Source organism: Cnephaeus nilssonii, assembly GCF_951640355.1.
Source record: "Cnephaeus nilssonii genome assembly, chromosome: 8".
Taxonomy (NCBI): domain Eukaryota; kingdom Metazoa; phylum Chordata; class Mammalia; order Chiroptera; family Vespertilionidae; genus Cnephaeus; species Cnephaeus nilssonii.
This window is the reverse complement of record NC_137079.1, coordinates 86,787,526-86,799,876: the sequence shown is the minus strand read 5'-3', so window position 1 is coordinate 86,799,876 and position 12,351 is coordinate 86,787,526. Positions and strand designations below refer to the sequence as shown.

Here is a 12,351-nt window from a genome sequence, read left to right as displayed (position 1 = left end):
TTGTGGTTTTAGTTTTATTAGTTTTTGACATGTCTATTTCTTTAAGGGGGCAAGGGAAGTAGTAGCACATGCAAAGGCCCTGTGAAGAGAACTTGGTATACTGAAAGCAGTGGTCGGCAAACTGCAGCTCGCGAGCCACATGCGGCTCTTTGGCCCCTTGAGTTTTTAGCAAAGGCCAGCTTAGGAGTACCCTAATTAAGTTAATAACAATGTACCTACCTATATAGTTTAAGTTTAAAAATTTGGCTCTCAAAAGAAATTTCAATAGTTGTACTGTTGATACTTGGCTCTGTTGACTAATGAGTTTGCCGACCACTGACTGAAAGGATTAAAACAAAGCCAAAGTAGCTGGAGATGTAAGGCTGAGATCATACATGTACTTATAGGCCGTGATAAAGCCGTGTTAAGATCTGAGGAGTTGTAGAAAGTCCTGAAGGATTTCAAGTAAAAGGAGAGACATGATCAGGTTTAAAATTCTAAAAAGATCCCTCTGATTACAGGGAAGAGATGCATTTGTCTTCAGCAAAAAGTTAAAAAAAGTATCACAATAAGAGCTATATTTACGCAATTTAAATTAAAAGAGCTGTTCTTATTCTTTATTTTGATTACATCCTTTCTTATTAAGATGGCCTTTTTCTGAAATGATGGTGATGATAGATGGAAAGGACTTTTAAAAAATATTTTTTATTGATTTTTAGAGAGGAAGGAAGAGGGAGAGAGAGAAATACACATAGACGTTTGAGGGAAAAATCAGTTGGCTGACTCCTGCACCGCCCCTTCCTGCGATTGAGCCTGCAATCCAGGCATGTTCCCTGACTGGGAACTGAACCTGCAAGTTTTTGGTACAAGAGAGATGCCCATCCAAACTGAATGAACTACACTGGCAGGGGCTGGGAAGGATATTTTAATGTAATTACTTAGCACAATTAAGCCAGTAGCCCTTGTGGAGAAACTAGTTTGTTCATACATTGCTGGTAGGAATACAAAAGGTTATAATCCTTATGGCTGGGAATTTGGCAATATCTAACACACACACACACACACACTTACCCTTTAACCTAGCATTCTCACTTTTTGGTATTTACCCTGAACACACACTTTAAAAAACATAAAAATACATATGTACAAGGTGCAGCGTTATTTGAAATGGTAAAATATTGGAAACTACCCAGATGTCTTGTCTAAGCATAGAATAAACTGTAGCGCATATGCGCATTGTACTGCTATCCTATATAATAAAGAGCTAATATGCTAATTAGACCGGAGAGCCAAACGACCTTCTGGACATCCTTCCAGATGACCTTCTGGACGAAGCCGGGGCTGCGAGGGCCAGCCAGAGTAGCCAGGGCTGCGAGGACTGAGCCCCTTGCATGAATTCCATGCATCGGGCCTCCAGTGCAGCCATAATAAAGACTGAGAAAGCTCTCCAAGAACTGATACCCAGAAAGTGTGGTTAAATGAGAAAGCAAAGCATAAAAGAACACACGTAGTATGCTAACTTTGTGTAAGAAAAAGACAAAACAAGAAAACATCTACTCATTTTTACTAAAAGAAACATAAAATCAATAAACCAAAATACAAGGCAGTAGGAGTGGGATATGGTGTAGAAGGGATACTGAAAGAAATAACTCTCAACTGAGTGTAAAACTTTGAGAATCATGCTAATGTTGTACATCAGGAATCAGAAAACATTTTCTTTAAGGATCAGATAGTAAATATTTTAGGCCTGTAGGATATACCATCCTATTGCAATTTCTCAGTTCTGCATTGTAGTACAAAAGCAGCCATGAATAATACATAAAAAATTAATGTGGCTGTGTTCTAATAAAACTTATAAAAACAGATGGTTGGCCTGTGGTCTGTGTGTGCCACCTCCTGTCTTACATAATTAAAAAATTAAAGCCAACAATGATAAGAAATAAAAAGAATAAAAAGTAAAACCCTATATATGCATCTTTATTAGTGCCTGGCACATAATAGGTCTTGATAATTATCTGCTGAATGAATAAACCTTAAAGTTCTATTAAAAGACTAGAGGCCTAGCGCACGAATTTGTGCACCAATGGGGTCCCTCAGCCTGGCCTGCGGGTTTGGGCCCAAACCTGCTCTCCGACATCCCCTAAGGGGTTCCATACTGTGAGAGGGTGCAGGCCAGGCCGAGGGACCCCACCGGTGCATGTTCGGGGTAGGAGAGGGATGCAGAAGGTTGGCCAGCTGGGGAGGGACCACGGGAGGGCCCCAGGGCATGTCCGGTCATCTCACTCAGTCCCGATCAGCCGGACAGGAGCAGCAAGCTTACCTACCCGTTGGAACGTCTGCCCTCTGGTGGTCAGTGCATGCACAGTGAGCAGTTGAGCAGCCTTAGTATATCATTAGCATAATACACTTTGATTGGTTAAACTGACTACTGGACACTTAGCCTATTCGGCTTTTATTATATAGGACTAGAAGCCCGGTGCACGAAATTCGTGCACGGCAGGGGGTTGTCCCTCAGCCCAGCCTGTACCCTCTCCAATCTGGGACTCCTGGAGGGATGTCCGACTGCCCGTTTAGGCCCGATCCCAGTGGGATCGGCCTAAACGGGCAGTCGGACATCCCTCTCACAATCCAGGACTGCTGGCTCCCAAATGCTTGCCTTCCTGCCTTCCTGATTGCCCCTAACCACTTCTGCCTGCCAGCCTGATCACCCCCTAACCACTCTGCTGCCAGCCTGGTTGATGCTTAACTGCTCCCCTGCCAGCCTGTTTGCCCCCAACTTCCCTCCTCTGCCAGCCTGGTCACCCCTAACTGCCCTCTCCTGCAGGGTTGATCACCTCCAACTGCCCTCCCTTGCAGGCCTGGTCCCTCACAACTGCCCTCCCTTGCAGGCCTGGTCCCTCACAACTGCCCTCCCTTGCAGGCCGGGTGCCTCCCAACTGCCCTCTCCTGCTGGCCATCTTGTGGTGGCCATCTTGTGTCCACATGGGGGCAGGATCTTTGACCACATGGGGGCAGCTATATTGTGTGTTGCAGTGATGATCAATCTGTATATTATTCTTTTATTAGATAGGATAGAAGCCTGGTGCATGGGTGGGGGCCAGCTGGTTTGCCCTGAAGGGTGTCACAGATAAGGGTGGGGGTTCCCTTGGGGTGTGGGGCGGCCTGAGCGAGGGGCCTGTGGTGGTTTGCAGGCCGGCCACGCCCCCTGGCAACCCAAGGGGAGGCCCTGGTATCTGGAATTTATTTTCCTTCTACAATTGAAACTTTGTAGCCTGGAGTGGAGCCAAGCCTGGGGCTCCGGCAGCCATTTCTGTGGCAGTTAATTCACCTTCTACAATTGAAACTTTGTAGCCTTAAGCTGAGCCAGGCCAGGGTGTGCAGGAAAGCTTTGCTTCCCCTGTTGCCGCCGGCAACCCTGGCCTGCTCTCTCAAGATCCATTCTGCCGCCATTTGTTTGAATTTGTTTACCTTCTATAATTGAAACTTTGTAGCTTGAGTGAAGGCTTAGGCCTGCAACGGCTATGGAAAGCTTGGCTTACTCTGTTACCTGGGAAACCTTGCTCTCTGTGGCTGTAGCCATCTTGAATTGGGGTTAATTTGCATACTCGCCCTGATTGGCTGGTGGGCGTGGCTTATGTAGCAGAGTGATGGTTAATTTGCATATTGCCATTTTATTAGAGAGGATGGACATGAGTTCTAGTCAGGGCTTTGCTACAAAGTAATATAGCTTTAGTTAAGTCATTTAACCTTTTTATGTTGACCTCTGCATCTTTAACTATGGGTTTTAAACTAGATATTATGTAAGGTCCATGTCATGCCTTATATCCTAGTTTCTCATTCTTGTCTGTTATAATTTTCATCCATTCCTTTCTTTTAGTAACCATTTTTCACCAATGTTGCAATGTTATATTGGGACTACTGCAATCACTCCTTCACTCAGCCCGCTTCCTACTTTCTTCCTTTCAACCCATGCAAGACAGCTCAACTAGGTTCACCAATTAAACCACCTTGTACTGATTAACGTCCAGTTTTAAAAGCTGTCAGATTATCCACTGCCTGAAGGGAAAAGTCCAGCTTCAAAGTTCAAATTTCACCAAAATCTGACCTCAACCTACCTGATATTTTGTTTTCTCTTGTCAAACAAGAAACCTCTACTCCAGGATGGTCTGTTACTTGTCCTGTGGTCACAACTCTCACTTTCTTGACTCTAGACATTTAGGTACATAACATACTACTCACACTACTCACCCCTCTCCCTATCCCAGTCAACAAAGCTCACTTTGCTCCTCTTCCCTTTTCATCCTATAAGGCCCAGTTCAACTCCTAAACAAAACCTTGATAACACTGTCTGTGTTACTTATTTTGTATTTCTTTAATGCCTTTGTTAGTTTTTTGTTTATTTGTTTTGTTTGTTTTATTTTTTTTGCCTGGGCTATGTTTTATCTTCCTTACTAGATACCTGAAGCTCCTTGAAGAAGGGGATTATGTTTTGTATTTATTTGTGTTCTCTACAGCACCTAACATACCTACAGGATGGAAATAGAGGGCATAAAGATTGGAAGGAAGGAGCTTAGAGTTAAAAGCAAATTACTAGTATATATTACTTTCCTGCCAGACAAAAGATTAATTTTAAATAACTAATATCTATTTACTTATATAGTATCTACTCTGGGTCTTTATCAGTGTGGTCTAATAAATGTCCTATACCTACATACAAAGTTTGCCTTTTGTTTTACCAACCTATGGTTCTTTTAATTCTTCCAAAGCCCAAGGTAAAAAGGCAAATTTTCTTTTACCAATATTACTCTCATACAAGAATTCAGTTCTTGCAGTCATCACCATAACTCTTATTACTTGATTTTTTAATTTTAAACTATATCTGTTTACCATTTAGACGAGGTGATACATTGTTAAAAGAAACCACTTTGTTCTTGAAGACCTTTATGGAACTGACTTCTCTTTTGGAACAATTATTTTCTAGGCCTGGTGAATCCTAGGATTTTCCCATTTTTTTCTTTGTACTCCTTTGACAGTTTCACTCTCATTTTTAGATTCTGTGATATCTCCTCCCTTGGGTTTCTTTTTTATTTTGCAAAAGCATATTCTCTAGTAATTCTATTTCATAAAGGTTAGTCAAGAGATAAACTTCCTCATTACTTGCATGCCTGAAAATTGTTTCATTTTACCTTCATGTTTAACAGTGTGGGTCAGATAAATAATTCTAGATAAAAACTGATGCTGATCTGGATATTATTTCCCTGCAAATAACTTTCTTGTTCTCTCTAAAAGATGTTAATTTTCTCATTACCTTTGAAATTTTTAAAAATATATATCTTATTGATTTTTTATAGAGAGGAAGGGAGAAGGATAGAGAGTTAGAAACATTGAGGAGAGAGAAACATCAATCAGCTGACTCCTGCACACCTCCTACTGGGGATGTGCCCACAACCAAGGTACATGCCCTTGACCGGAATCGAACCTGGGACCTTTCAGTCCGCAGGTGACGCTCTTATCCACTGAGCCAAACCAGTTAGGTCACCTTTGAAATTTTGAATTCTCACCAAGATATATCCATTCATTCATCCTGCTTGGTATTATGGTCCTTTCCATCTGGTATTCTGGCTTTCAATAGCTTTAAAAATTTTTCTCCTGATATGTTTTTTAATCATTATTTTCTCTGCTCCATTTTTTTCTGGTCTTTCTTTTGAGGATGAATAAATAGATATTGAAATGAGGTGTCCCAAAATACCAAAATAAGGGCAATAAACTTAGCAGTGCAATAGTCTGTGGCATTTCCTTCTTAAGCAGAATTACCTTTCTTTTTTTCTATTTTTTTTCTCTTCAAGTCTGTGATAGAAATCTGGATTTACCTTAATTTCTATTCTCCTTCTTTTGCAGGCACAGCAGAAAGCCTTAGCCCTGTGTGCACATATGCAAAAGTTCGATTGGGACCAGGCATATATTTGTATAGTTTGTGCACTGCACAAGAACACAAGGCTTCAGCCTAAACTCTGTATACCAAGCCTAAGTCACATATATCCAGAGGGGCGTCTTTTTCAAATTCATTAGTATGAAAGGAGACATATTTTCCTAATTCTTATAGGCTGGCACAGTGTTAAGTGGGGGACTGGCCCAGGTGTTTCATTCACCAATAGTTCCCAAATCTACAATTGTCAAATGTAGGTGCCAGATTAGCATATCAGCATCACCTGGACAGATGCTGGAAATGCACATTCTAGGCTCTCCCCCAGAAAGTTCAGGGTTGGCCCCAGAAGTTTTAACTGGGTTTTAACAAGGCCTTCGGGTGCTTTTGATAAATGCTAAAGTTTGAGAGTCACTGGCACTTTAGAAAACTCTCCTGATTACAGCCCCAATCTCTGTACCTGCTACTGTGGCTTTGGAGACTGACTCCCACTTCCACTAGAGCCCTTTCCTGGGTGTGTTCAGAGCTGTAGTTTTCTCTACTTTGTATCCATCAACAGACTCCTCATTTCCTTTTGATTCTCAAAACTGAATCAATCCCTCAAATTCCCTCCATAGTTTTACCACTTCAGAGTCTCAGTACTGCTGGATTTCAACCCATGTGTTGTTGTTTTTTTCTTTTCTGTAACTTTTCTAGGGTTTGGGGAAGAAAAAGAGGTAAAGATATGTGGTCACTTTACTATTCTGAACCAGAAATATTCTATATATCAAAGCAACTACACATCTAAGTTACATTAAAAAAATTATAATACATAAACCTTTTACTGATCTTAAAAAACTAGCATGCCTTTTCATCAAAACAAAGCAAATCCCAGACAGAAAAAAACAACAATAAAGGAAATCCTTATATTATGAACATAACTTTAAAGTTAGTTTTCTTAAAAAAAAAAATGGTGGTCAGTGCACATCTAACTCTGGGTCGGTCAAACTCCTGCCTGTGGGGACAATTTGCATATTAGCCTTTTATTATATAGGATATTACTTAAAACATTGCATTAAAAAATTATACCTTTTGGACTACACGCCCCATATGTAATTTTTGCTGATGACCAAAATAACTGGTTTCAAAATGGCTAGGCAAACATTGCTGTACTTTGTGCTGTGGTCCCATAAGACTTCGTTAGACCAAAACACATTAATTCAATAATCTCAGCTACTCAAGGGAAAAAATGGACATGTCTTAAAACACAGAAAAGGACATGTATAAATAGTTTGTCTAGAAAAGATTATAGAGTTATTCCTAGACAAATAATTACAAAAGTCAGAGATATCATTTTTTTACTATCATGGCAATTTTTACCCATCTCCATCCATCCAGGCCAGTGGTCGGCAAACCACGGCTCGTGAGCCACATGTGGCTCTTTGGCCCCTTGAGTGTGGCTCTTCCACAAAATATCATGGCCTGGGTGAGTCTATTTTGAAGAAGTGGCATTAGAAGAAGTTTAAGTTTAAAAAATTTGGCTCTCAAAAGAAATTTCAATCGTACTGTTGATATTTGACTCTGTTGACTAATGAGTTTGCCGACCACTGATCCAGGCCATTTATTCTTCACTTGCAACGGAACTATAGAAAAGTCTACTTTTAGAAGACCTTGTTTAAATATGTGAGTGAGACCCTGGTCTAAAAGTACAAAGTGTTAATAAAAGTGTCCAATATGCCTATTACAGGGATAATGCAAAAGTTTGTATTTTTCAAGAACAGTTTATATTTTAAAGAGTTTGGTTTTGGATTACAAACCCCAATTTTCATTTTTGTTTATGACTAAATAATTAGTAACAGGTAAGTCATTTTATTTCTCCATGTTCTCATTTTAATGTTTAAAAGAAAAAACTGAAATGACAAAACAAATAATATAAACCAGCATTACTTAAAAATAAACAAAAAAACTTTTAGACAGTTAAATTATCTTAGACATGGAAAGATTAAGTATAATGACCAGATATTAAACTCAAAAAAAATGAACTTAAAATACTGCAAGACAGATTTATGTAAGTCTCTCAAGAATTCTTAAAAAGTATAATCAAAATCTTAAAGAGAAATTATATTTACTGAAAGAAACACTGAAACTTACCAAAGATAGGAAAGATTTCTTTAAAAGAGAAACAAATCCAGCTGTTTCCTATTCTACATTTCCTTATATTCTAAATCTAGCACTTACAGGAAGACACCAAAAATGCTTTTGATATTTGGTCATTTCTGGCAATAGTAGAAAATATTAAGAACCAATAAGCAAATTGATAAACACATATAACATTCATGTGTATTTTAAAACTAGGTTGTGACAGTTCAGAGATTTAAAAAGAAGCCATAAATATTTGTAAAAAATAAATGTTAAAAAAAGTTGGTTCTATGTTATAATTAAAGAAAATGAACTTAGATGATTTAAAAATAATTGCACTAGAGTGCTTCTAAAAATTTTACTAAACTCACTAAATAACAGCTTCTTATTTTGCTGCAGAAATTTTTAAAACTACATTCATCGGAATAGATATCTCATAAGATACTTCTACTGTTGTAAACCCAGCTTCAAGAACCCTTCCTCACCCTAACCGGTTTGGCTCATTGGATAGAGCGTCGGCCTGCGGACTGAAAGGTCCCAGGTTCGATTCTGGTCAAAGGCATGTATCTTGGTTGCGGGCACATTCCCAGTAGGAGGTGTGCAGGGGGCAGCTGATCGATGTTTCTCTCTCATCGATGTTTCTGACTCTCTATCCCTCTCCCTTCCTCTCTGTAAAAAATCAATAAAATATACTTTAAAAAAAAAAAAGAACCCTTACTCATTATCACAGATATGATATGACCATAAGTTTAGAGACTGGAAATTCTAGGACTATATTCAAATAATTATCTAACATGATGATCTTGTAGAATACCTTCTGAACCAGAGTATAAGTGCTTCCATTCCCACTGGTTAAGTACAAGGAATATATCCGAGCTATTCTTCCATAATTGCTATCTCCCTTCTTTTTTGTACTTGAATAATGAATAAACACTAACCTGGGGTAATTACTGAGATGATTCATAACTAAAGCAATATAACAAATTCCAACTACAGTGGAACAGTGAACACTGCCCACATTTAACAGTGCTGGAGTTCAGTGACACCTTTTATTTCATGAAAATTTTCCATTTTGATGGAGAAATGTGAGAGGGGCATCTCAGGAAAAGAAAACAGTTCTACATACTTAGAATAAGCTGGGGTAAACAGATCCAATACCCTTTAAGTGTATTCTCACTTCTCTTTTCTTAAAAAAGTATCTGTACAGTAGAGGAAAAGGGATGAAGTGAAGGGAACTAATAATTGAGATGTTTCTAAACTGTACCATTCTCATAAATGTTCGTTTATTCCTTACAACTCTGAAAAGTATTATTATCCTCATTTTACAGACAAAACCTGAGATACAGAGACATAACTTGTTCAGAATTATACCTTTGAACCTCAGCTTTCCTTATCTTTAAAATAGAGTTAGCAATGTTTACTTCTGTGAAGATTAAATGAGACCTGGTGACTCCAAAGCCCAGGCTCCTTCTGCTACAGCATAGTGACATAAAGAGAAAGATACAAACACAGAGAAAATATGAATAAAGAAACTAATCACAACAGTGCATATACCCAACAGTAAACTAATAAACACCCCAAGAGGCAGCACAAAGGTTAAGGGCAGTCTCTAGATAGCCTGAGTTAAAATTCTGGCTTTGCCATCAACTTAGCTTTGTGAACAAGGGAAACATGCTCAATTTCTCGGTGCCTCAGTTTCATCTGTGAAATGGTGATAATGATAGCATAAATTTCACAAGGTTGTGTAAAGTAAGTGAGTTAACCCATTTCAGCACTTTTAACAGTGCCTATAACAGCACACCTGCAAAAATATTAATTATTATGATTTCTACATTGAAATGTCATATGCATAATCAAGAGTCATTCTTATGCTGGTCTGTATGATGACCAGGAAGGATTCCAAGCAGGACACCAGTGATAGCTTTTACAACCATTGCTTCCTAAAGCAAGTTTCTATGAGCTACCTAAGGGACATTTCTGAGTTGGATTTTTTCCCCATTCCTGAATGTCTTTAGTCCCAGTGCCCATTCATGAACAAGGAAAATATATAGTATGGACAAAGGGGAAGGCGGTTGGGAGACATGAATGGACAAGTCATAAATACTTCTCCACAGTGAACTCTAGGAATTTCTCATGTGTCAGAGTGTTCTAAAGATTAAAGAAGGAGATAAGTGCTTAAACAAAGGAATATACTGAGGAATCACATGGGGTTCAAGACAAGAAGGCACGGAAGCAAAGGTTTAGACCTGGGAAAGATTTTACGTTTAAAACCATAAATAGATCTGGATGAAGAACTCAACCTCACATAACTAGTTAATACAAGACAAGTCATTAATTCATAACAACTATCTCAGTTTCTTTGGATTTTCTGTTTGTTTTTTTACTATACGAGGAACCTCATAAAAATCACTACTGCTTCATTGATCTTTAATAATTCTGAAGTTACAGTTATCTTATTAAATTGAGCTTATATTCTTAGTCTTTTAAAAAGCAATCATCTCTTCACACTTCAGTGAATATTTCTGTAAACTAAGTTCTTATCCTTATGTTAATTGTACTTTTCTGCATATCTATATTTTTAATTCTAAATTAGTAGAACACAAGGTCACTATCAAAAATTTTATTTCTAAGATATTGCCTTCCTTTATTTTCACTTCTCAGGCTTTATGTATTTTTTTCTTATAGAAGAATTTAGGCATAGCTGGAATCTTTCATTAAAAACTGAGAGAAAGCTCAGTTCTAACATTTCAATTTATGGAAAGAACCTTGTTTTCCATTTCATCTCATTCTCATGTCTTCCTTCAATCTCCTTGAAAGATGATTCAAATACCCAATTTTATCAACCCTAAATATTATATATTCTAAAAATACTTGTGTTAAAATCTCACTTTTGAAAGTTGTATGAATGAAATATATATGCATATTAGTACTCCCATTTAAAATACAGTTTGCTCTTTTTTAAGAAAGTCTTCTTTTAATCTCTTCTTCTTGAGAAATACAGTATACCAATAGTGTTAGTTCACTGCAAAAAGGAGCTGGTTAACAAATGGTACTTGTTCCCCTTCCTATCACTAATTAGCTCTTAGGCAAAATACTTACCTTGCTACTCAAGATAAAAAATACATACATATTTTTTCACTTAGAATAAAATCAACTTACTATTTATATTGTTGTCTTTTATACTGTCTCACATGCTATACTAGATGTTATAGTGGTAATAAAAACAGTGTGAATGACTTAACAGAAGTAAGGTGATACAATGACAGTAGTACTTTATAGGTATTCTGTATTTCTCTCTCCTCATACGCAAAACTGGAATCATACCTATACCATCTACTTTGCAGAGTTAGTGTAAAGGGCCAACCGAGTATTTAATATTAAAGCCCCATAATGTAAGGGCTTTACAATCACCCAGAAACTGGCTACTCTAAAGAGTGGTCCACAGGCTAGCACCATGAGATCATCTGCGAGCTTGTTAGAAATGCTAAATCTCAAGCCACAACCTAGAACTATGTGATAAAAATCTATGTATTTTTAATATGCATATTTTCTATTGATTTCAGAAGAAGGGATAGATTTTTCAAATAATAAAATAAATCTAAGAGACATGATAAAGTTTTTTGTTGCTGTTGTTTTGTTTTTTTAATTACAAAACTCTGTTCCTAAGTACAGAGATAATGGTGAGGAAAAATGCTCAGTATTCAATCCTGGAATTACTTGAAAAGTAATGTAAAAATATACATATTGGAAAGCAAAGTTGTATTTAGTATAAAATCAAATAATTTCAGGTTTGAATGGTGAAATCAAGTCTCCTAAATCACTTGAGAAGGTACTAGGTTAGCTGTGAGAGTTAAGGGCAAGAAATTAGAAACACATTGGTCAGAGGAAAGGTTAAAGTCGAACCTATATTTTAAAAAAGAATCAGATTTTAAAAAAATTAAAATGTTTCCTCTTGCTGGCAAAAAAGGAAATACATGGTTGTTTTATATAACTCATGAAGAGCTTTTTAAAACCCAACATAAAACATTTTTCATTATAGAAGCATAGTTGTATAAACATAATATAGAGCATCATATTACTTCATTGCACTTACCCAGATTTTGAAAAAGTTTTAAATATGGCTTAATCATTACCTTATAATTCACCCACCTTCCTGAAACACAGCTCTTAGCAATATGTAACATTCTTTAAAAACAATGTCTAATGGTAAATACTAAAACCTTTGTGCAAAGTGCACCAGAGGTTAATTATCCACCACACAAATATACAACAGATATCCTTTGGGGCTTTTTCAAAGCCACAGGCTTTTCTCCCTTTTGTGTTCACTTCCT

At 37.6% G+C, this 12,351-nt stretch overlaps 1 protein-coding gene across 2 annotated transcripts in view; it reads right to left on the bottom strand.

The window, feature by feature from the left end:
* The window catches only part of RB1 (RB transcriptional corepressor 1), a 196,880-nt gene that overhangs the window by 53,195 nt on the left and 131,334 nt on the right, over positions 1-12,351 (bottom strand). The gene's annotated exons all lie outside the window — the stretch shown is intronic.